The sequence below is a fragment of the Anser brachyrhynchus genome, assembly GCF_964034855.1.
Source record: "Anser brachyrhynchus genome assembly, chromosome: 13".
In the NCBI taxonomy this organism is placed as follows: domain Eukaryota; kingdom Metazoa; phylum Chordata; class Aves; order Anseriformes; family Anatidae; genus Anser; species Anser brachyrhynchus.
This window is the reverse complement of record NC_137708.1, coordinates 9,791,223-9,815,633: the sequence shown is the minus strand read 5'-3', so window position 1 is coordinate 9,815,633 and position 24,411 is coordinate 9,791,223. Positions and strand designations below refer to the sequence as shown.

The 24,411-nt window shown below is 42.1% G+C and overlaps 1 protein-coding gene across 9 annotated transcripts in view; it reads left to right on the top strand.

Moving 5' to 3' along the window:
- HTR2C (5-hydroxytryptamine receptor 2C) overlaps positions 1-24,411 on the top strand; it is a 312,561-nt gene that overhangs the window by 128,018 nt on the left and 160,132 nt on the right. For 4 of the 9 annotated variants that reach the window (XM_080554510.1, XM_080554507.1, XM_080554506.1 and 1 more), the window contains exon 1: positions 15,337-20,399. The exons of 4 other annotated variants lie outside the window; for them this stretch is intronic. The gene's annotated coding sequence lies outside the window, so the exon portion shown is untranslated. One more of the 9 variants, XM_080554508.1, reaches the window with a different exon arrangement.

Below are 24,411 nucleotides of genomic sequence, written 5' to 3'. Positions count from 1 at the left end.
TCATCCCAAGGCCATTACCAAAGATCTGTATGTTCCTCTGCATCTCTGCTGTGGTCTCCAAAGTGCACCTCAATGTGCAGCTGCAAAGGTTTTGATGCGCTCCCTCAGTCACTGGACTACTGAATTTGGGAAAGTTTTGGAAGGAACTGTCCAGTATCAGGGTATCCATCAGGAGCACTCTAGGCATCAGGAAGTATTGATTCTGAAAATGTGGTGGAAATATCTCTGCCTGGATGGCCCTTGTTTATGCATCTGTTCTCCAGGCTGCTGAGACTGCGAGTGACTGGACTTTTGTTAGTTGGGTAGTGGAGACTGTCTCCAGAGCCCACTTTAGAGCCTGGTCATCCTTGTGGGAAATCCCCATCACAAACATTAAGCAGTCTGTAGAGCAGGGTTTGCAGTGATATTTATTGATCTAGCATAGTGCTTCCTGTTACTAGCAATTCACGGTCTGTATCTTTAACAGTAGTAAGCCGTCAGTACTGCTTCTGTCAATCTTTCTGAGAAACTTGAAGAAAATATTTCCTGATTAAGGCAAAAGGAACCATTCAGGCTCACATGACCTGCAGCTTATTTTGGATAAACACATAAATTCCTAAGAGGCTCACTCATCCTATATTAACGGTTCTTCTGAGGCTGGACAGACAGAAGTTACTATGCCCCTAAAGCAGCAAAATGCTGAAAGATTCTGAAGATAAAATGCCCCTGAACATATATGATTTTTTTTTCTTTTTAACTTTGAAAAGCCCTTGCTGTGTCACATAAGGATACTGAAGTGTTGAAATGAAGCTCAGATCTGGGCTGGTGATATCTGTAGCTAGCTTTCAAGTATAAGTTTTCTGTATTCTGTATATTTTTAAAAAAGATTGTAGTCATGTTTCTGTGTATACAATCGAAGGCAGATTCTCAGATCATGTTTACGTGATTCTATTAATTAGTATGGAGTTACTATTGACATAAATTTAAGTGTAATTAAATCAGGACTGGGCTCTAAGTGTTCGAGTGAGTTCACAGAAAGAGAAAAATGTGTGTGCCTAGAGTGACATGGAGTAGTCTTTAATTGAATGACTGTCTGTGAGCAGGGGCAGCTACTACCACCGCACCTCTGCAAGATGGGATAAAGCATAGCTGCATGGGTTTGGAAAATACTAAGTCCGTTTTTGTAGCTGTATGCTCGCATGGCATAGATGATGAATTAAAATATCCTATCTTGTAGAGATTATCGATTGGAATATCTGTAGATCTATGAACAGTTTAACAGTATATGCAAGACTGCAGTGATATTGTATGGAGGAGTATGCACGGACAGGGAGATGATTAAATATAATCTTGAAAGATACATAGCATGAACTAAATGCATAGCACTGCTAACAACTTGATCTTCCATACATACTATATGGATGAAAGAACTCATTAAAAAGTGCATGATAGATACTTAATAGAAGGAATAATGAAAAGGAGTGCATGACACCACATGCAAAGAGTGCTTGTAAAGAGAAGAATGAGTTCTTTCTATTACAATCTCAGTGTTTTTGCCTTTTGGTTAGAGTATCATAGACTTAGGGCAGACTAGTTCGGTGTTGCCCTGACAAAGAAACCTCAGTGGCAAATCTACAATGAAGACAGTTAGATATGGTGATTCTGGAACCAGGATATTATAGAATTTAGAGGAGCCGGTCAAAATGAAATGCCAGCAGCCAGATTGTTTCCCATCATGTCTCATGTAGGTGCTGCATACTGCTGAGTGTTTTCTTCCCAGAGACCTTGATGGGAGAGAGGCAGCAGTAATGCATGGCAGAAAATTCTGGGCTTGCTGGATGGCAGGAGGAGTCAGAAGGGCTGCATTGATAAAAAGCCTATACTTCTGTTGAAGTATGTAATTACAATTAGTACTTGCTTTTTTTTTTTTTTTTTGTCTAAAGATCTGACTTAATGAACGCTTAATTTAATCATTTACTGATGGCTGGAATATGCTCTATAAAATGTTTGTGTATTCAAATTGCCTATGATTTCAGGCTAGTTTATTTTATCCTACACAGATCTCTTCAATATTCCTTACTGGATGTTGTTGGTCTGCATTTGTCTTGACCTGATGTTAGAAATAAAAAGAAGTGCTGGGTCTTACCTGTAACCCAACAGAGTTCCTTGTCTGCAGTAGCCCAGAATGCAAATTAGACGGTTTATCAGTAGCTAATTTGCCATTCCTAATGTCATTCTGCAGATGGCTTCAGGAAGAGGGAGCTGTATCCATGTAATGCCTACATCTTGATTAATTTTAGATGAGCTCAAACAAAAGCTACTCGCCCTTTAAAGCCAGGGGAAAATAAGGCCACGTGTTTAAGCTCGGCAGCTTAATGCACAGCTCAAGTATAGCTCCGAGCTGCTGTGTATGCTGGGCCTGTATGTGCCAAGAGGATCAAATCTTCTCCTTTCGTGGTGTAAGGATGGTAGGGCCTTGTAGGAAGGTTTTCAAGTACAAGGAAAATGTGCTGACCAGTGAGATGGGTGGAACAGATGTAGCATCACTTCTGTTGTAGGGCAGAGCTCCCTGGGACACCGTCTGTGTACGCTGTGTAGGGCAGGGTCCAGTGAGAAGTAGGAAGGAGCAAGAAAAATCCTGATCCCATTCCTCTTTCTGCAGCCCTTAACATGTCCTGGCTTCATCCTGACAGCAACTTGTTTTAAATTGTTTTTATCTTTGTAATTAAACCTATAAATGATTTTTGGCTCTTCATCAATGCCAGCAGTTGAAAAGGAGACAGAATGGGGCAGAAAACCTTATGAACAATTTTTATTTGGGATTATGCTTCCTGTGCTAGTAACTACTGAAAACAAAAATTGTTACAGTTGTTTGACATACTTTCCACCTAGCAAACATTTCCCAGTTTCTGAATAATAGCTTGGCAATATGCGTGTGAATGAACAAATGAATTTCAAGGTGATGTGGTGGTGGTTTTCCAATGAATGTAACAGAAAGATGCCTCTGAACTTCATAGGTTTTCCAGAAATATTTCTGTGTTGCAATTTCTAAGGAAAACTAGCTTAGCTATATAGTTCCCTCTTGCTAAATAACAATAATGAAAATAAAAACTCAGTGGCTTGAGGGGAGGAGGCAGGTCTGTTCTCAAGCAGAGAATGTACAAGGGAGAGCTACATCCATTGTGGATGGGCACCTAACCAGCTTCAGTTTATGCCTTCACAGGATTTTGATTCATGTTGGGATTGTGCTCATACCTCTTATATTGAAAATGTCCAGGCGTTTAATCATTTGTCTAGCATCAAAACTGGAAACCTCTTTATCTTTCTGCTGCTGCATAAAAGGCTTATCTGTAAGCCATTGTTTCTTTTCTTTTTTCTTTTTTTTCTTTTTTTTTTTTTCCTATTCTAATTAGGGAGTTTATTTTACCATTTCCATTGGCCATCTCTGCCAGGGATGGGAAGAGATAAACCTTTGTGGTTTGCCTGACATTCAGCCTTCCATTCTTCTTTGATTAATTTTTCCTATTTTTTTTTTCATCTCTTACATATTCTAATTCCTTTCTGCGACCCCCTCAAAGCATTTAGCTTCCACCACTTGATTGCTTGGTCCACATGTATGTCCTCTGCTTTCTTTCCATAGTAATCTCTCTAGACCTGTAATCACCATGGCTGCCTTAACTAAACAACTGATAGTATTCATCTGCAAACTGCTCTGATGACTTGCTCCACTGAAAAAGAGCATTAAGAGCAGGTGGTGAGCTGTGATTGCTGTTTGTGATTGGAGAAGAGTTATGAGTGTCTCTATTTTTATTATCTCTTTCCTGTGTCTTCCCACCTGCTGTTAGGTCTGGTTTTAATACTGTGGCAAGACCTGCCTTTTTCTGCACATACACAGAGATAATGCTACAGAAAGACCCTAGTTCTTGGCTGTTGTGCTAATTGCATTATTGACATTGAGGTACTAGGGCAAAATGCCTGAGAATGAGCGGAAGACAGAACAGAATGAATTAATGATTGAGGGAGGGATCAAAATTGTGCTCCTAACTTGCAGCTGTGCAAAATATTTTGAGAGCAGTGATTTCAGAAGAATGAGAAAGATGCCCAAAGGACTTTGTTGTTATCTCAAGACTGGACGTGACCCTCCCCTCTGGGCTCTCTGCGCTGTTTTTCCATGTCATCTGTTCTTAAGACACGACTAAACAGGACTCACAACTTCACAGCTTACTTGCTGGGATGCTCTAAATCCACAGTAGAGTAAAAGGTCAGAGTATGCTCTTGTGCGCAGTACTATGTTTATGGAGTCTGGAACCCATCTAGATCCTGTGTTATACCCGGGTAACTGGTGTATGAAGTTGCATTTAAATGCATTTTCTACTCTATATCAGTTGCAGCTGGGAGCACCCAGCATTTTCCAGGTTCAGGCCTCAAAGACTTGGAAAACGAGGCATGCCCAAATCATGTCAGCCTGTAAATGTTTTTGTGGCCTGACTTGTTCTTCATCACATGCGTTGCAGAACTACAGAGCAGGTTCAAATGTCACTCCACAAGCAAATACTCCGTGTTCTTAACCAGTCTGCTTGACTTCATTTTCTAAGATATCCTTTTCTTTCCATGGACCTCCTCCTGCTCTGTTTTTTATGCAGCCGAGGTTTGGCATGCGAATCTGCTGAGCAGAGGTCTGGTCCCTGATGCGCCGGGAGCTGGAGGAAAACCTGGTTATCCATGGGCCACTTGCAAAGTGCAAGTGGGAATCCTCTGGAAATTCAGCTGCTGAAAGCCAGAAGTTTCTGATAAGAATACAGTAGTTGGTTCTTGTTCTGTTTAGTTTCACAGAAGTACTGCCTTATTATCTGGCTCAGTCAGCGTGAGGAGGACATCGTGTCTCTGTTCCCACTGGGTTCATTATGAGCAGAAGGCCAGGGCTATGAAACCTATGGAAGGGCTTTGTAACATCTCATTTCCTTTAAAACTTGGTACAGATTATGTCAATTTTCTAAAGGTCTTAGCTTGCTAAATCTACCGTTCTGGAGTCTGTTACACTGTGTGACTGTTAGCTGGGGCTTGGTGAGTCTGTGCTAAGCTGTGAGACCCACAAATCCCAAGAATCCCGTTGCAAAAAAAGTAGGCTGCACGCAATCCTGTCATTTCTGAGCAGTTCTTGGTTAATGGGGTTTAAAATTTTGTGAGGCCCGTGTAAAGCAAACAGAATCTAGATAAGCTGCAGCTTCTTTATTGGCTCCTACAGCAAAGGCCTTTAGAGCATGATAGGATTGTGGAAAGGAAGGCTACGAGCACCCTAGGATCTGCAGGGTTCAACAGCAGGCACAGGTAATCGTAGGTTGGCCCCATCTTGACATGCAGCAACATTCTTCCCCAGCTTCTTGGCATGATGTGGACAGAAGCAGTGCATCTCTCTGTGTCTTTAGGGTCTCTAGCACTGATAGTAAGAAAAAAATTAAGGACTGAAATCCATCTTACTTTCCTTAGGGTTCAATGCATGACCCAGTGTTCCTAAGCTTACCTCCCCAAAATTCAGGAACACCTGGCTGCCTGAACAGCCTGCCCTGATCTGCGCTGTGTGTCCAAGGAAGCTCCTGGTGGCTGTCTTGTGACTTTACCCCCAAGTTGTTTTTTTTACGTGAGCAACCCAGCTCTGACCCAGCTCAGAGTGATCATCCTGACACCAGGGATCCAGTGCTGGGCAGCTTTGAAATTTTCCTCTCATCTGATTCAGATGTAGCTGACTGCTTCACAGCTCCATTCCTTGGCTTTTTTTCCTATAAATTGGTCCTGTGATGTTTAATTACCCTGTTTCGGGGGCTGACAGTGCACTTGTCCTGGTCTGTCTTGTTGAAGATATCAGGAGAGGAAAGGTCCCCAGGGAAGGAAAGAAATAGGGAACAGGTTAGGAGCACAACTTGAGTTATTATGCCCAGTCTGCTCCTCAGGAGAATGTGGGAGTCCTTTCTGAGAAGGATGTTAGGCCTGCAGTGGTTTGGGCTGATGACTTCGTAGGCTGTAAGATGGGCAGCCTGTTTTCCAAATGAAACCGAAACCATGGGTAGTTTGTCTTCATTTTCTCTGCATTCCTTTTTTGAAGTACATTTTTGTCTTCAGAAAGAGAGACTTCCATGCTTTAACAGCGCCAACAGAATGTGTAATCAGATGTGTCTAGTTACAGAACAGATACTGGTTAAGAGCTGTTGCTTGTCACTTCCTTGCACGAATATGAAAAAGGAATAGTGAACATTTAGGTAAGCTTTCTAGATTTTTATTTTTTTTAAGTCTACAAAAGCACCCCACTACTGTTTAATCTGGGTATTTAAGTGTTCAGTGTTCCTGGGAAGAAGAGCTTTTCATTCATAACCACTTGAACTTTCTGCACCTTTGAACTTTCTGCACAAACACAGGTAGCTGGTGGAAATGCTTCAGTCCTTCCAAAAGCTGAACCACAGTCCAGCATTCTTTGTTGCATTTTCAACTAAAGTAGTCTTATTTTTTTCCTAATAAAGACAAATGTACTCTGAATTAACATACACTGTACTAACTACATTCCTTTGATGAGGAAGCAATCAGGAAATTGCAAATGAAGATATTAAAAGAAAATATAGTAGCTCTGACTTACCTGGAAAATCTGACAAAATTAATTTTACTGGTTTCAGTTTTAAAGCACAGTGAAAGAGCTGCAGCAAGGCAACACCATGGATCAGAAGGGAAGGCTGTGGTAAATCCAAACTGTAGAAACGTTAGTATCCTGCTCCTAGGAATGGGAACACATACGGCAAAGCATTGGCTGAGTGGTTCCCGTGTAAGAGTCTGGTAGCTTTTTAAGTATCTGTCTGTACCGTGTGTAGCCATGATGGTAGCTCTGTGTGGTGGTACACAAGCAATGTCAGCTGGAAGCACTTTGTGAACAGAAGAGCAGCCCAGGTAAAACACTGAGCTATGGGAAAAAGAAGCATCTGGATCCTGTACAGCTGGCTGGTTGGGCTTGCAGGCAGACTGGACGTAGGCTGGGCAGTGAGATGATGGAAAGCTTTTCAAAGAACTGGAAAAATAAAAGTTCCCCGGGGTCCCGCTAAAGAAAATGACCAACTAAAATAATCCTGAACACACACAGCTCTTGCTGCTATTGCTTTTTTTTGGAAAGCCGGTGCTTGCCAATGCATGTGCAAGCTAATTTGTACAGATGGGAATCAGAAATGGAGAGGCTTTTGTCTGGAGGTGATCACTTCAGAATTGTGTGGTTGTTTTCTCCAGCTTTCTCTGCCTTTATTCCTGCTTCCACTTGGTGTGTGCAGTGGATGATGGCAGGGTGCAGGGCAGAGGATCAATGAGAAGGAGCGCTTTGGGTTCCCCCGTAGCACCCGCTGCCCATTTAACCAGGGAGTCCCCAGGGAGGATGCTGCAGGATGCCAGTTTGATCACAGCACGATGCGCTCTCGGCAGTGCCAGTAGTGAAGGGGTTTTCTGAGTCAGAGGATTACGTGTAATCCCAGTTTGGGACAAAATGTTGTTGTGGATTCTCTGGGGCAGAGGCATACAGCTCATGGATCGGAGGAGCTGCTGAGCTGGATCCCATTTCTGCTCCTGGTCCCGCTAAGCATCAGAGACCTTTGCTTCAGAGGGAGGAACAAGAAGCCTGCTCCAGGTAAGAATGAAATGGGTGGCTTGAAATTGAGCTGACAGTTCCCGGTAAAGGAAATAGGTGCTTGCAATCATTTCAGAGTCTTGTTTCTTCTACTGAAACTTATCTGTTCTTGTAAGATGATATCACTGCCCCCATCATCTTTTGAAACCTGCTTCAGTCTTAGCCTCTGCTGTTTGGCACAAAATTCCAGTGGATTAGCTGAGATTTTATTTTTAGGTTTAAATTGCTAGCCCTTCACTCTTTCTGACTGCCCTCTTATTTCGTAGCACAAGAACAAGAAGCTTAGATGTTTTGGTCTAGTATCTGTAGGCTCTTCACAGCTTTATAGTATCTTTTATTGTTAATTGCTGTCTTTCCAGAGCTTTCTTAATCTTTTTGTTTCTTACTTATGTAGCAGTTCTCTCTGGTTCATGTCACTGTTGTTGCACTCCATGGCCATCATCTTCCCTATCCCTCATTGTAAATATTTTTCTGTATAGTCATCTTAGGATTACTAAACGCAGTCTCATTGGGTACGTGATTAATTTTTGTAATGCAGCATACTAATGAATGTACGTTACTGATGCCCCTAGATGCTGTGCTCATCAACCAAGACCTTGTTGTGCTAGCAACTGAATAAACACATGATGAAAATGAGCTGTGCGTTGGAGAGTTAATAAACGTGAGAGGAACCAGTTACAAACAGGGATTCTCACAAAAGCAGGTGGGGGAATGAAGCCACGGCTCTAGCTATTGGGTTTTGTGGTGGTGACATGAAGTGGATAGTGAATGAGCATGTAAGAATTATGAAAACTTCTGGCTTGAGAGACATGGAGAACAAGAAAAGGCAGGAGTGCAGCTCTGCACTGTTTCCTTGTCCCACACAGCAAAGTATGGGAACAATCTGCATGAGATTGATTCTTTGTGGGTCTTACTGCTGCCCACTGTCCAGTGCAACTTCTTTTATGGTATTCATCAGATGCAGTAATTTTCAATGTTTTAATTTATGAATTTAATGGGCTTTGTATATAGATGAAAGATGGTGACCTACTGAATAATGTTGCACTCATTCTCTGTTGCATTGACTCAAACTCAAGGCAGAAGTTTCTCAGGCTCCTATGGTTTGCTTCCTCAGATTTGTTCATCATATCTGTCTGCAAGAAGAGATGTCTTCTGTTAGAATTAGAAGTGTGCTAAGGGCTAAGCAGGGTATTTTTTCTCTGTTGCAAACCGTGGGTGTAAAGAGGGTTTCTGCTTCAAGATAAGCCATGATCACGCATGTCACTAATTCATTAACAGTTGGCATCTTCTCAGTTTTTAGTGATCTAAAGACTGTGGTTAACCTCTGAATTAATTTTGTACTTGGATAGCAGGTTTCTGGAATGTCCTCCAAGAGAAATCCGCAGACGTGAATAGGATGAGATTTCAGTAAAATGCACGTAAATGTGAAAAATGAGGTACACGGCCTGTGCAGGGTAGGAATGAGCTGAGAGTGAAACTGGGCTGAGCAGCAGAATGGGAACGTGGCAGCATGGCTGGTCGAGGAAACCCAAGCAGGTCTGGCAGTTCCTGGGACACTGCGTCAGCATGAACTCAGCTGATCCTCTGGTGTCTGGGATTTTTTCTGTCTAGAACTGATGCGAGCAGGGAAGATCAGAGTTCAAATGCTTGTAGTACTGCATCTGTCTCCAAGTGGACTTTCAAGAAATGTCCGGTGCTGCTGGCTCTCCCATAAGCTTTTCATTAGCTGACTCACTCAGCACTGGGAATAAACAGGGAACTGAATCAAGCTGGGCCTGTTTTGGACTTTTCCTCTGAATCATATTTTTAGCTACACAAATGCAAATCAGAAGTACTTTGCTGAAACTGGTGAGGTACTTTATAATTTATTTGTCAAAGTGGTGTGAAATTTCTGAAGCACTCAGTTCCAAAGGAGTAAGATCTGTTGCTGTAAAATGCCCACTCCCTCTGGACAATCAAGAATATTCAGCTGTGCCTGAGGATGTATCAGGCTGTCTGGACTAGGAACGCCTGTCAGCTACGCAGATGTGAATGGTGTGTGCTTTCAGTGAAATCTGAAGGCAGAAAATGTTTAGTATAATTAAAAAAAACGAAGCTGATATTAAATAATCAGCTTAGGAAAATCCATTTTATAAAGGATCTACTTCTGTAAATTAGGCGTTACCATTTTGTGATAAAAGTCTAAATATGGGAAAATAATGAAACATTGCTGTGAAAGAAAAGGGTTTGTAATGACAGGCTACAGGTCAGCACTGATGCTGGAATAAGCAGTCTTGATCAGTTTTTCAATCCTGTCTGTGCTCTGTTACATCCTGTGTGCTCATACAACCAATAACTGAATTGCAAAGCTGATCAAAATCAAAAATAAACTTTTTTTCCATGGGGCTTGATTGATTTTTAGCATATTCCTAAAGCTCAGAATGAACCTCATACAAATGGTGCATAATGTTGTGTATTTCAGGAATTCTGTTGACTTTATACTTTTGTACATAAATGTACGTAGTTTTTCTTAAGTGTTTGGCAGATGTCTGGCACTTGCAAATATTGGTTGTTCCCAATGTCTTATGCTATGCTTCCAACCCTAGCTTTATTTTGGAAACTTTCTTTGAATATTGGATACCTTCTACTCTGTTAATGAAATTCAAGTTGCTCTGGAAAGCAAATTAAGCCACGGAATAATATTTCATAGTAATCCTCACTACTTAGTCTTTTACAAGCTGTCAATATTTAGGATTTCTCTGTATGTAGAGGCTCAGTTTTATTTGTAAGTAAGGCCAGGGATGAAGAGAATTTGGGAATAAAGCAAAATTAATGGGCTGTTTGCTGTGTTCACAAAGCTTCACAGTTTCCATTCCCGCTCTCTTTTGCAGGGAACTGGGTGAGATTTTCCCTGTTTCTAAGACAGTTGTAAAGATGTTTTGATATGAGTTTGCTGAAACAGGAGTTGAAGCACAAGTTATAGGTTTATTTCATAAAGTGTAGCAATCACCTGTTCACAATCTCAATTGCTCATGATTCAAGCTCTCTTCCTCTGCTCACATAGTTTTAACATGTAAAATAACTCCTTTTTGGGTTACTGACTAATGCGGGACTTTTGCAGCATGACAGATTGGATTTGGAATGGAGAAAGGAAAACAGACACCTTTGCATTTGTAATTCTTTCTCTGCAGTTTCTTTTGAATATTGCTTCCTTGTGTCTGAGGTCTTGCATCTTGATGTGTACCCTGGCTGAAGTATCCCACCCTGATTTGGGCTTGCACACACAGGAATACCTGGGTTGAAGAGATGTATGTAGAAATTACATGGACCTGAACTCTGCTCTTTGCAGGTCATTTTCTCCATTTTCATCACTTCTTCCTGAAGGCTGTGGATTTAAAGCTTGTTATAATAGCACGAGGGCCATTAGCCTCAATGGGCTTTCGGTTGGGACATTCTAACCAGGAGCGTAGCAGCAGTATCAGCTGTCCTTCCTTCTAAATAAACCTATGAAATACAAATCCTCTGCGAACAACTTGAGCTCCCTGACTTCTAACACTCCTCCTCCTAGGCATCTATTTCCGTATTTTATTTTAGCTTTTGAGCCTTTCTGGCTATTTAAGGTCAGTCATTGTTTACTGAAGTCTCTTCATTTCATCTTTTCCTATCAGTCGTGTTGTATCATTTTATTCTGGTGCATTTTTGACAGGTATTATAGCTAGTTGATGCATTTGCAGTTGTTTATCTGTGTCTCTGTCTTCCAACCTTTCACCGCTTGCTGAAATGTTACTAACTTCACACAGCCCAGACTGTCCTCCCCTTGCTGTATCTGTAATGCTACTCTTTCTGACTTTTAATAAATATATGCTAGTAACCTTTTGCCAGAACTATGGTATCGACACCCGGTGAAGCAGGAGAAAATAAGTAAACCTCTATGAAATAGTAATGTCTATCTTATATTTCTGAACATAAAATACACTTACTGTCAAACATTACCACTTTGCCTACTTTTAAATGATGCCTCTACTAATTACTGCTGTTTTTCATGTGATAGGGAGATGGTAATTATCTCTGTGCATTGTAGTTTCGGAGACAGTAGGAGTTGCTGGGCTGCAGAGCAAAACCCAGACAGGATTCAGCCATGCAGGGTGGAAAGTTTCCTGCGGATCTATCAACAGTGATGGAGGGAAGGATGAATAAATGTGGACAAGATGCATAAACAGCTTCTCATGGTACAGATTGTCATTTGCAGGGGTGCCACCTGCACTTATGAATGTCTGTCTTGTTTGCATCCAAGGTGTGGGCTTAGGAAAAGGACACTCTAAAATATACAGCTGTTCTCCAGCTGGAGGGCAGCCTATGTAAAAATTGGGGTGGAGAGAAATCCACTTATAAGGGCTAAGGCATGGCTGCGTGCGCTACACCTTGGGGAAAGGCTGCCAGTTTTGAGGTAATGTGTATTAAAGTATCTGTCAGAGGAAAGGGTGAAGCAAAACTAGAAAACTGTCCAACCTGTCTGAATGCAGCCTTATAGAAAAAGCAAAACAAGCTGTTTTGCTATACTGCTGCTAACAAGTGCTTTCATGTCTCCTGGAAAGGAAGGTTGATTAAAAGCAGAATATCTGGACAAAGACCGTGGACAGAGCTGATAGTGGTAGTTCCCAAGGTTGGAAATGAGTTCATGGAGGACAACTAAGGCCTCCAAGCAGTGTTTACAGAGGTCTGAAGGTATGTAACCGGCTTCACACCGTGGACCTCAGGGAAAAAAATAGGGGGATAAAGATAAAAATAAGACAGTGTCTCTCCTGAAGATTAATTAATTTACATGGGAATAATCTTGCTGTATTAAAAAAGTCTGAAGTTTGATTAATTGCAAAGATGTGTGTTACGAGACATGCCAATGCTGCATTATGGATGCAACCTCTGCATTGACAGCTTTGACAGGTGAAGAGTGGCTGCCTACACTGATCTGCTGTCTGAACGGCTTGTGGCGAAATGGGGGAAGAAGCGCTGAGTGAGCTCGGTTAACAAAATGAAACAAATGAAGCTGAGCGGGCTCATTTTTACTGGAACAGTTTAAGGGTTGATCACATGGAGAGCTCAAATGGATGGAGAGGAATATAAGGTGGGAGGCATGGTGACAAGCTGTGGAGGCAGAGCTGGGGCACAGCTTCAGGTGGGAGAAGGCATGCCTGCACTGTCAGAGAAATTGGATTATCAGGTGACATTTCTGTATCAAAACTGCTAATAGCAATCGTGTTTGTAGTGTTCCAGCTGCTGTTAAGATTACTGTTTATCATAATGATGTTAGTGGATCCTGTGGATACAATTTTGCAGCTTATTAGAACGGGGGTTGGTGTATCTTTGTTGTATTGCTTGTTTAAGCAGAAGTTCCTTACAAGCCACATGCCCTTCTGCCGTTCATTTCCTTGTGTTTGTTAGTGTTCCTTGAGATCAGTCACTTCTGGGTTACATGATGCATTGTAATCAGGGTATAAATATCCATATCAGCCTATGTGGTTGCAGAAATAGTTGAGCTGCTGTCATGTATATGGGCTGCAGAACTTACAGGAGAACACAGCTCCATAGGGACTCTGAGTGCATGCTTCCTGAAGTCCATAGCCATTCAGCTGCTCTCACGTAAGACTCTCTTCCCATGAGTTTTGATAAATATGCCATGGTTGAGGTCTCCTTGGTATAATTCTTGCTGGCTTTTCCTGCTGCTCTCTAGCTGTTCTTTCCTCTGAAAAGTGTAATGCTGAAATTAAATTTCCTCATTTTTGTTACCTTGCAATGTGGTTGTTTTTCTTTTCATTCTGAGATTCTGCCCTGAAAGCGGGAGTGGAAGAAACTGTGGCTTTTTATTAGGTCTATATTGGCATTCTGAGTTAACTCTAGTAACAGAAATGACGCAGCATGTCAAAGATGATGTGCCTCCCTTGTGTTGGCATGTGGAAAAGAGTAAGAGCCTGCTAATGCTGCTGGGAGTTGGTTCCCATGTGAAGGAACCTGCCTTTAGTTCCTGTGTCAAATGAGAAGCAATCTGCATAGCTGAGGCTGGATGGGATAGAACATTTGTAGTTACACCTGCTGGTTTAAACCTGGGCTGGGCAATAGGTATGGGCCCTGTTTTGGTAGTCACTACTTTTCCTAGCTGCTCCCAAAACAGAAGTTCTAGGTTTCCTTCTTGGATTCCAGCTGCACTTTGCATGTCTGGCTGTGAGTCAGTCATGTTTGATCTGAATAGTCTATGGCCACAAAACTTGGTAATACAGCTATGTGTGGCTGTCTTAACTTTACATAGTAAATACTTCAACAGTGTCTGAGAGTCAGTGTACGGCAAAACCCCTGTAGATGCTATCTTGAGGGTGAAATGCAATGTTTATCCAGTTACTGATGTTTCTTTCTGTTGTTTTGGAATATCAAGACTTACACTTTGGCTTATAGTACTGTGCCAGACACAAAGAGAAAGCAATAGAGCAGCTTGCAGGGAGCTACTGTAGGAAACGAAGCCATCTGCAGAGAATCAAATAGTTGAGTAATTCATTAGGTGATTCATCCTGTGGTGGTTCTTTGGATCTGTAATAAGAATTAGTACTTCTCCTTATGCAGGGGAGGCAAACAATAATTCAGAGTTTCTAGCAAAGCGTAAGAAGTGACTTTGCAGCCTTGTCAAACGCTGCTATGATTTAAGGATCCAGTGTGTGGAGGCAGTTTGTCAGTCTAGGCCAGCTGAGGAAGTGCCTTGAATGAAGTCATCTTGATCAGCTCTGGAGCCTGCTGATAGGAAGATGTGAGGAAAGCCAAATATGTACCTGCGTCTAGTTCCTGCTTTGATGCTGGTTCCACTCACTCTGGCAAAAATACAGTAGCATCCTTTGCATTAAAGCAGTCAAGGGATGCAGGTCAACTTCAAATAGTGACCTCTTCAGCTTCTGGCAAATGATGTTGCATTTCTTTACTAGAATAGGCAACAAAGCAGATCAAAGGGACAGAGCTCTCTATTTCTGCTCAAAAAGCTGAAACTGTTATGCACATGACAGAAAATCTTTCCAATTCATTAACAAAGAAAGAAGGGCCCTCTCAGTTGGATTGTTAGAGCACTCAAGCAAATACTGGCTCTCTCGACTGTGCAGATCAGGGTATTCTGTCTTTTCACACCTCTTATATCAGATCTGTACCCTTCCTTCTCCACCTGAGACCATGTTTATAAACTTTTTCTTTCAGGAGGTCTCAGGAAAAAACTTGCCATTGCCTCAGATGCTTTTCTGCCCAGACTCTCTTCCGTGTACATGGAAGCTTAGTACTGAACGTATATCAGTGTTGGTTTCCTTGACTTCTGAGTTTGAGGTTTAAAATCTTGTACTCTTTGAAAAGTGACAGTGACATGGTTGTGTGCTTGAAAAGTCATTTGAAAATATAAGTTGTCCTCAGTCAGTAACTGTGCACACTCTTTTTGTAACATACTTGCAAAGCAACTCTAAACAGCATACCTTAACAGTCTCAGGATTTTATACAATGATCCTGAGTAACTTTTGTCAGTGGCTCTATAGTTTTACAGACTGTTTTTCAGTCTTTTTTTTTCGTTCTGTCTCAATGTTTCATCCTCTGATTTTGTCCCTAGAGAGCTTTATTTACATCTGTGAATAAACCAGCTGTTTCTGGTCTGTCTCCTCTCCAGCTGCTGTCTGACACCACAGGGCATCCCCTGTCCATGCAGTGGATGCAGCTGTCCTGCTTCTTCCTGCAGCTCTGCTCTCTACTGCCTGCTCTACTGGGGCAGGCTTCCAGCACCAGGCCTGTTGGCCCTCCCTGTCACGAACCAGCGTGAAGAGGCAGTCTCTGAATTCTTCCGCTTCTTCAGAGAAGCCATGGCTTCTGCCCATCTTCTGGCAGGATTTGTGGCCCCGGCTGCCTGACTTCCTGGCTATTGCCCCACTTTGCATCTCTTCCATCTCTGCCTTGCCTCCTTGATGCCATTTTCTGCCTTCTTTACCTCTCAAGCTGAGGTACATTGTCTCTTACAAGTCCTCAAGGAAGGCAGAGTATCGGTCTCCTCAAATGTGATTGTCTTGATTTCCTTTAAAAATCATAATAATTATTATTAGTCAGGGTTCACTCTTTATCTTTTACTCTCACCTTGTGTACTTCTGCTCAGCTGTGCACACTGAGAACAGGCTCAAAGCACGTGTAAGAGGTATCCCAATCCTATCCCTGCCTGCTTGCCTGAATCCCAGAATACATCCATTGCACTTCTCTCCCTTCAAAGCTAGGGTTGCTCAGACACAGAGCTGTGCTATGTCTTGTGATTTAATTCGTTGTGCCTTTGCAGTTGCATCTTCTATGGAGAGATGCTATCTCTTCCTGGTGCCTGATGGTACTTGATGCGTTATTCTCACTGTAAGGCATGGGTGGATGTTTCTTTCAGGGCTGGCTAAACCTGTTCATTTTGATCAATATTCACTGGAAAACGTGTGGTCTCAGCCAGCTTCCCTGCAAGTGGTAAAAAGTCAACATATTTCTTTCATAGCACGGTGTGGTGGTGGGTTATGACTGTTGGGATCTGCTGTCAGAGCTGTTCTGAGTACACTGTCTTTCTAAAACCAGCTACTCTTGCAACCTGTTCTAATGAGATTTTTTTTTTTGTTTTGCAATGAAGACTTTGATGTATTAAAAAAAAAAAAAAAAAGAATGCTTGAAACATGTTTTTCCTGTTCAGTTTTCAACCTCAGGAATTTTTCTGAAGATAAGCTAGCTGTTTGCACAACAAACTTAAGATGATAACTTCTTAAGAAAGAGGTTGTATTTGCAGTCTGTGATTGTAGCTCAGACTGATTCAAGTTTTGGTGCAGTTTGGCAAGTTCTATGCTGATTCACTTCAGATGAGAGAGCTGAAAACTTTATGCCAACTTGGGTGTGCAGAATGCGAGTCATTGCCTGATGGTCATTGCCTGGTCTGGTTAGGAAGAATATTTTTTATGATCTGAGTCTGTGCATCTTTAAAATTTCCCCTTTTATATATTCATGAAAATTTACCTAAATTCATTGAGGCTGTGCACTGAATGTGAATTACATCCTAGGAGGTGCCACATATCCTGAGCTTTTATATATATAAAAAAAATATTGCATCAGAAGTATAAAGCCCCAAAACCTGCTCTCAAACCTCTGGAGTTATAAATCTTTGCAGTGCTAATGTGAAAATGCAAGAGCTAAGTGCATCACCCCTACGGGCTGCTTACTTGAAGTAAGACTTCAAGTCCTGAGACTTACAGAGGTCTCTGTTCAGGAGCTCACCAACATGTGGTCTCGGGCTGCTCTGTTTTCTGGATTTTTAAACCATTTCTGATGACCTTCTTTAAACACTGTTCTGCGTGTGAGGAGCAGAGTAGGTCAGCTTGATTTCCATGGAGAGCCAAAATTTGGGTTCTGTGTTGTTTAATGATGGGCCAATTCTGGGGATGACCCTTTCTGTGATACTGGCACTCTAGAAACAGCCTCTTAATCCATTCTTTCTGCTTGCTCCATGCAATACCTCTGTATTGCCAGGCAAGGATCAATTTTAGCATGCCCAAGATACATTCAAAGCACTACTTGGCTCTCAAACCTCTTCTGTGGAGATGGCTGCTCTGGGTAAGATGGACACAGAGCTTTTCAGAGGCACAGCTATGGGAACCTTCAGAGAATATTCTGCCTCAGGGATGGAGTGAAGTCTCCTCCTGATAGGCATGCAGCAATATTTTCTGTCAGCATGACTATAAACTATACCAACTTTTGGCTGGAAAGTCACCGTGATAGATGCTGCTGTATATTCAAATGTGCTTGAATTTAATTTGGACCTTGCTGGGGAAATAAACATCACCATCCCTAAAGAGACACTAGGCTATGAAACTAGTTGGTAACTGTTCCCTGAACGGATTTCAGGGAGATAATTTCTTGTTGAACATCTGGCCTTTTAGGTGACTGGCAGTGGTTAACTGTTTTTCAGTGAATACTGATCTTAATAGGAAGTGGAGCTGGTGCATACCTGCAGCAGGCCCTAAAACAGTAGTCCTGTTCACCGAGAGAGAGGTGAACTTGTAGTTGCAGATTGGCATGAGATAGCACATTTTTTCCCTTTCCTTTCCGGGAAAAAAAAAAACGAAATCTTATACCTCAGTGTTGAGAGGATTAATTAGTTACTGGATGGAAGCCATTAGTGTAAATGCTAAATATTGTTTTTCTGGAGAGTATATCAGCTAGAACTGGCCAAGAATTTGAGTGTATGTTTCTCTTCTCCCATGGACTACTTCATTAGAGTAATTACTGTTTGAAGTTTCCTACAGAGATATGTACGGGAGGGGAGGGTTTTGGCTAAAAATTAGCTTGATGGAAATCTTTCTCCAGCTGGCTTAGTCCTTCCACTCTTCTGAAGTGCTTCTCCAGAAGCAGCGCTCAAGAAGAGCTGCTGCTTCCCTTCACAACAAGAAAGTACGTTTCTGCCTTTCCCTGCTTCTCTCTCGTTGCGAGTTAAATAGCTGTCTCCACGTAGGCATGCAGGGAGCTTGGGAGAAATGGAAGGGAAATCACCACCCAGCATTCCCACTCCATCCACACAACATGGTGTCGGTGATGCACGGCTGCATGGCCTGCAGGCAACCCTTGTGTGACCCTCCCAGCAGTTAGCATTCTCTGAAGCTCTTTCTTCACCCTGGGTAGCTGTTTCTTTCCTCGACTTACAGCCAGTAATTAGGCCCCTTCCTCTCTCATCCTCGCCCAGCTGTTGCAGGTGCTTTCTCAGCAGCCCACCAGCCTGGAACGGAGTCACTCCATCCACTGGGAACTGAAGCTCAGAAGGTGGAGTGACCCTACCGCGTCCTTCAAAGGACAGAAGGCGAATTTGAGAGTCATTTTTTAGCTTCTAAACCAGGACAATCATTTTTAGCTGCTAAAAACTTGCCACAAAAACATCCCTGCTGAGATTGGAAGTGACAGTCCTAGTGCTCCGAAGCTGACTGCTAGAACTGAAGTGCTGCTCTGGCACAGCGCTGGGACATGCTGGTCTGTGCTACAGGGAGAGGGTGGGCAGCTGCCACTGAGCCGCCGCCACCTCCCACACACAGCTTTCCACGTGCACCGCTTCAAGGGGTGCACAGGTCATGCCCGTGGGACAGACTGTGCTGGTTTCTACTCAGAAAGGCTGCTGATGATATAAGTATATACATTTAGTAGTGTTTCAGGAACATTTTACTGTGTGCTGCCTCTTAGGCTCAACTTTCCACTACTCCCTTTTGCTTTCTTCCCACCTGCAGACCAGAGTTGGCAGTATGTCTGTTCCCACCTTGATTTCTAGGCATGGTACAGACTGACTTTTGTACTTTAGGCTTTCTTGTATATGTACAAACAGCTTTCTTCCTTTGAGATCCGAGAGCTCGGTTCAACTTTCCCACTCGGGGGTAGGAACTACTTCCTGGAAAAGTTTTTTCCCTCCGTTTCTAGTAGACTTCAGGATGGCTGGAGGGAAACACCTTCTGCTGACTGCTGGGTGAGCTTTAGAGGATGAGGGCTTTGTGCCCATGCCAGCTGCCTGCAGTGGTAAAAAGGGGCCTGTGCCTGGCAGTTTTCTCCTGTTTGCTGGTGCTTGTCTGACCAAGGAGGCTGCGTGCTTTGTGCCCTAGAGCTGTGCTCTTGCTGGGACACTTCCCTGTCACTGCTCTCCTTGTGCCTCTGACAGATGGTGGCAGCAGCACTCTGTTCTCTCTTGTGATGACATTTTTAAGTTTAGTTCATCAGTTCTGACACTCTGAAGCTGAAGTACTTGATAACAGGCTATGACAAGAAAGGGTCGTGTGTCTTCTTCCATTGTCACGTGCGCAAGCTTCAAGCGAGATGTCCTAAGAGATTGCCAGGGGTGCAATTCCTTATGCTTGAAGCTGTCTGCGGCTCTTCTTCCTGTTATCTTTTCAATGTAGATAATTGTGCCATTCTTGAATGTGTGTCAATTCAGCATAAGTGAGTTTTAGTCTTAAAAATAGCAGCAATAAACCAGGGTTAGCTTTTCCTCTGATCTAAGCCAAAGCAGAACCCTGCTCTGAACACACGGGTAGTGTAGAACTGCCCGCTGACAGCACTGGGTGAGGCAAACCCTTCTGTAATGCAGGCTTTGCTTCTCTTAATGAACGAGCCTGGAAAATGTGATTTCACTTTTGTAATTTAATTGATTATCCTGAGGGCTTACAAGACTTGTAGCTCCATTTTACAATTTGGTACTAAGGAATTTTGACCCTGAGAAAGAGAAACAAAAGGCCTCATTTCTCTATTTGTCTGCCTCCTTAACCACACGGGCACATAGGAGGCTCTCTTTGCATGAAGAACAATAAAAGATTACGGTTTCAGTTTTAAAAAATTACCTTCCTTTCCTGCTTTCATCAAGCTATCCTACAGAAGAAAAGATATAGCTAAACCTCAGCTTAAAGTTGCAAATACAGCTTGCCCAAATTTTCTCATGTACTGAAACAAGCCTGGTCTGTAGCAGGTCACAAATGGTGTTCAGATGTAAATAAAGACACCTGGGGAGAAGCTTCGGCAGGAAACTGGTATTGGCTGTGAGCTTGTGTTTGCCCAAACCAGCTATAGCTGTGCTCCTGGAGGTGCAGACCAGGGTGCGAGAGAGGGGCAGAAGCTGCACTGCAAAGCTCTCAAGGACATCAACTTTCATAACACTTTGGCCTTAAGGAATTGTTAACAAGAGCTAAGCGTGGGAAGAAGAGTCTTGCAGTAACATACCCAGCATCTAATATGATGGATCAATAAGCAGGTATCCATGGGGTTTATACATGCTTACTCTCAACAGTTTCATGTACGCGGATGAGTAGTAGCAGCAGCAAAGTTGACTGCAGTAAAATCCTCTGTACCAGATCCACATGGTGCATAGCAGAATTATTTTCAGTTGTGCATATTATTTTATTGCATGTGCATGTCTGTCCTGAATATTTCTAAAGGGTTTAATGACTAGGGTTGGGGGAGGGAAAGGTTTTGGATATCAGATGTAGATTACTAATGAGAACCGATGTTTCTTTCTCTGCTTCAGCAGTGGTCAGACGCCATTATTATATTAAAACAATTCTGGAATAGTTCCTCAGTGCTCAAGCCCAGGTCTGCACTTGGATCCTGTGTAAATGGTTTTCTGCTCCAAAACCACCTTTTTATTTATCTGACTGTTACTTTTTTTTGAGACTGTATACCATAAACTAGCTAAACCTACATAGCAAAGTGAATTTGGAAAGTTTAGTGCTTATTGTGCTGGAATGGTGCTGGGATTAGAAATGCCTTTATTGAATAGGTATGACAGGAACATGCAGTTAATATCTGCATGTAATTGAAAACTTCAGTCTTGTCTTAAGTGAGGGATTTACATGAGCATTTATGTGACGTCACAGCAGTGGAGAAGCAAAATACCCCAAAGTGAGTTGGCATCGTTGCAGCGAGCTCCTACATGACAAGGTTCAGTAGCGCCAGGTGCCGGTCCTGCAGGTGCCTCTGACAGCTGCTCTGGCACAATCTGCAGGAACTGGGCATCACCTGCCGGGGGGCTAAGTGGGTGGACTGCTCTGTGGTGATGGGCCTTCCCCACCTCTGACTCCTTGAACAGAGGACCTAGGCTTGCAGATCTCTCAGGAACTTCTGTAGTGATGCAGCTATTTTGTATCCTAATCAATTTTTCCTTGTGGCTTAGAAAGCTGCAGCTGTAGGGGTTTACTCACTGAGTGAATCACAGGAAAAATTAGTAGTTGTCATTATAAATTATCCCCTCACCCTCTTACCAGATTTCTGTTTGTTGTTGTTTTATGCTTTTTATTTATTTATTTATTTTGTCTAACATCAGGTTTTAGCTTAATATGAATTTCTGGGTAAGTCCTTGTGATTTAGTTGCGTGTATAAGTCGACTCTCCTCAGGAGTAGTTCAGTATTTTGTTAAGTTATGGCTCTGTTTGAATGAAACATGCTTGTTATTGCATTCTTCTTCTTCTAAATCTTTTTTTTTTTTAATGCAAAATGAACTGTTTTAATACTATTGCAAATCGTTTTACTTTACTCCAAACACCTCTAATTCCTGCCACGTGTCTGCTGTGGCTGCACTTCTCTTTCAACCTTTCTTTTTCCTATCTGGCAGAGCTGCACTTGGACCTGGAGCAGATGGCAGACATTGCAAGCATAGTGTGTGCTTCCCATTCCTGCACAGACACAGACCTGACACTTTGTATTGTCTTTCAACGTGAGCACTTGTATTAGCATGGGCTTAGTGCTCTGCAGCCACTTTTCCTGTGCTTCTAACCAGGAAATGGTGCTATAATAAAGCACCAGCTGGAAAATTTCAATGACTTGATGTTGGCTGGTTGGGTTTTCAGGGAGGAACCAGCCTGCGGCGGATGGTTTCCAGACCTGATGTTTAGTTCCTAAAATCAGTAGATATAAAAAGAAAAGATAAATGCTGATCAAAAGCTTACAGAGTCTGGATAAATATTAAAAAAATGTTTTGTGAAGAACTTTATATTCCTACTAGGCTACTTTCATTCTTTTTTATCGCTTTATATATTTCTTTATTTTTTATTCTCTTTTATTTATTTTATTTTCCAAGTACATATGAAAGGCTCTCCCTTGCATTTTTGCTTTTTTTTTGAGTGTTGCTAACCTCCCTTTCCAGATCAATGAGAGCAGTGGCATTTCTGGGTTGAGCTGAACTGCTGCCATCACTACCTACTCCTCCCGTAGCTGTAGGACTTCTGTCTTCCCCTTGCTGCCATCAGTTTTGCCTTGTCCTCTAGTGGGCATGACACTGGCCCAGAAGACAAATAGTGCAGAACTATTAGCTTGGTTGCTGCTCTGTGGGTCTGAGCCCTGGGAGCCATTCTCAGCATCTTCTTTTGTCCAGATACATCAATTTCTGGTAAAATCCATTTGGTCCCTGCATGCAGGATGAAATGCTAGGTAATCAGTACAGCCCTCTTAAAATGTCTGTGCATCATCCTTCTTGGCATTTTTAAGCATTCTTACCTCATCGAGAAAAGAGAAGCTGATACATACTCTGTTAACACGCTTCTGGAGCCATTTGGAAAATTGTGCAAGTGTTTATTTTATACTGTCATTTTAAAGGTATTGTTACAAATTAATGGCAGAGTCTATTAGTACATATATGTACATATATATAAAATATTATATACACAAGTGCATGTATACATAACATGTAAAAACTTGTAGGAACTATCAGTCCAAAACAGCAATCATATAAACTACTGTTTTGGGGCTAAGCAGAGGAACATGTGGGCACTGTATGTGGTATGGAGTAACGCCTCTGCAGGAACAGGACTAACTTCAGCCAAAACCCCTCATGGGGGAAGCTGGCCTAAAGCAGCAGTATAAACCAATGGGATTTACAGTCAAGTCCCTCCCCAGCCTGTTTCCATGGGTCTTGCTGTTGGTAACGCTTCATCTGCCGCTGAAATGTCTGATTTCTCAAATTGATTTATGTTTGGTATGATGAAAGATGCTTTCTATAAGAGGCTAATTACCTCTTGCAGCAGAAAATAACTTGTGAAGTATTATGCTGGATGTTTCCAAGACATGGTTTTGGTTGACCACAATTTCTCAGAGTGAAAGGGATTAGTAAAAACTAATTATTTTTTCCAGGATTTCGGCCACATAAACAGTTGATGTAGATTTTCTGAGAAGTGTGAAGTGATGCTTTCATCCCAGCAATCAAGCCTTGAATGTTTGGCATGAAGAATAGCTCCTTTTAGTGCATTCTAAACCAACACAAGTAGTTCAGGAAATGCAAAAGTAAAGCAAAATGTGGTGAGCTTAATGTTACCACTATTCACTCAGTGGTTTTTAAAAAATGACTGTTAGAAGTGGTTGTCTTCAGTGCCAGCTACCTAAGCTGCCAGGATGAATGTAACCTTTTAAATGTAGCTTGGTTTCTTTTAGGTTGATGGGTTGTTTTTTGTTTGCTTGTTGGGTGGTTTTTAATTTAAATTTTTATATATATATTTTTTTTTTGGAAAGGGAAAAATGATGATGCTAAACTAATCAGTGGTCAATGCAAGCAGTTTCAGGAAGAAATCAAACTGCTTTGAATCTCGTAATCTTGCAGTAGAACACAAGTTTCTCACATTCTGCAGTATGAGACAACTGCAAGAAAAGAACCCAATTAGGACCTGCAGTAATGCAGCACAATAGCCAAGACACAGCTCCCCACAAACCACAGCGACAGATATTCAGATATTCTTATCTGTGGGGCTGCAAAGCAGAGGAGCAGTTCTGTAGTCTGGGAAACTGAATAGTAATTTGTAAGCGAAGGAGAGATACAGCCCTGGCTTCTTTCAGGAGGTTCTTGACCTGCACCGCTTCTGCTGACGATGTCCTGATTCACTTGCCTCCCTGCACTGATGGGCATGCAGGAATGCCTCACTGGCATTTCTCAATTGTGAGTAAAGTTTCAGGTCCCTTAACAAACATTTAAATAGGAATCTATTTTCCTGTTTGTCTAGACATTGAATACATGGAATACATTAGTATAAACAATGTTTCTGTATTAGGGTCTCAATTTTTTTTTAATTCAGACAAAACAGGCGATCTGTTGTTATCCATATCCATGTCCTGGTGTTGTGATGAGGGACTGGTGTAACCAGTCAAACTCTGTACAGACAAATTTTTCAGCAAGATTGGCCTTTTCTAGTGAAAAGGCCAGAAAAAGATCATTCTTTTTTGACAGCCAAACTGTTTCCGCAATTCTCCAGATATCAAACAAGAGACATTACTCCTATGTAGCA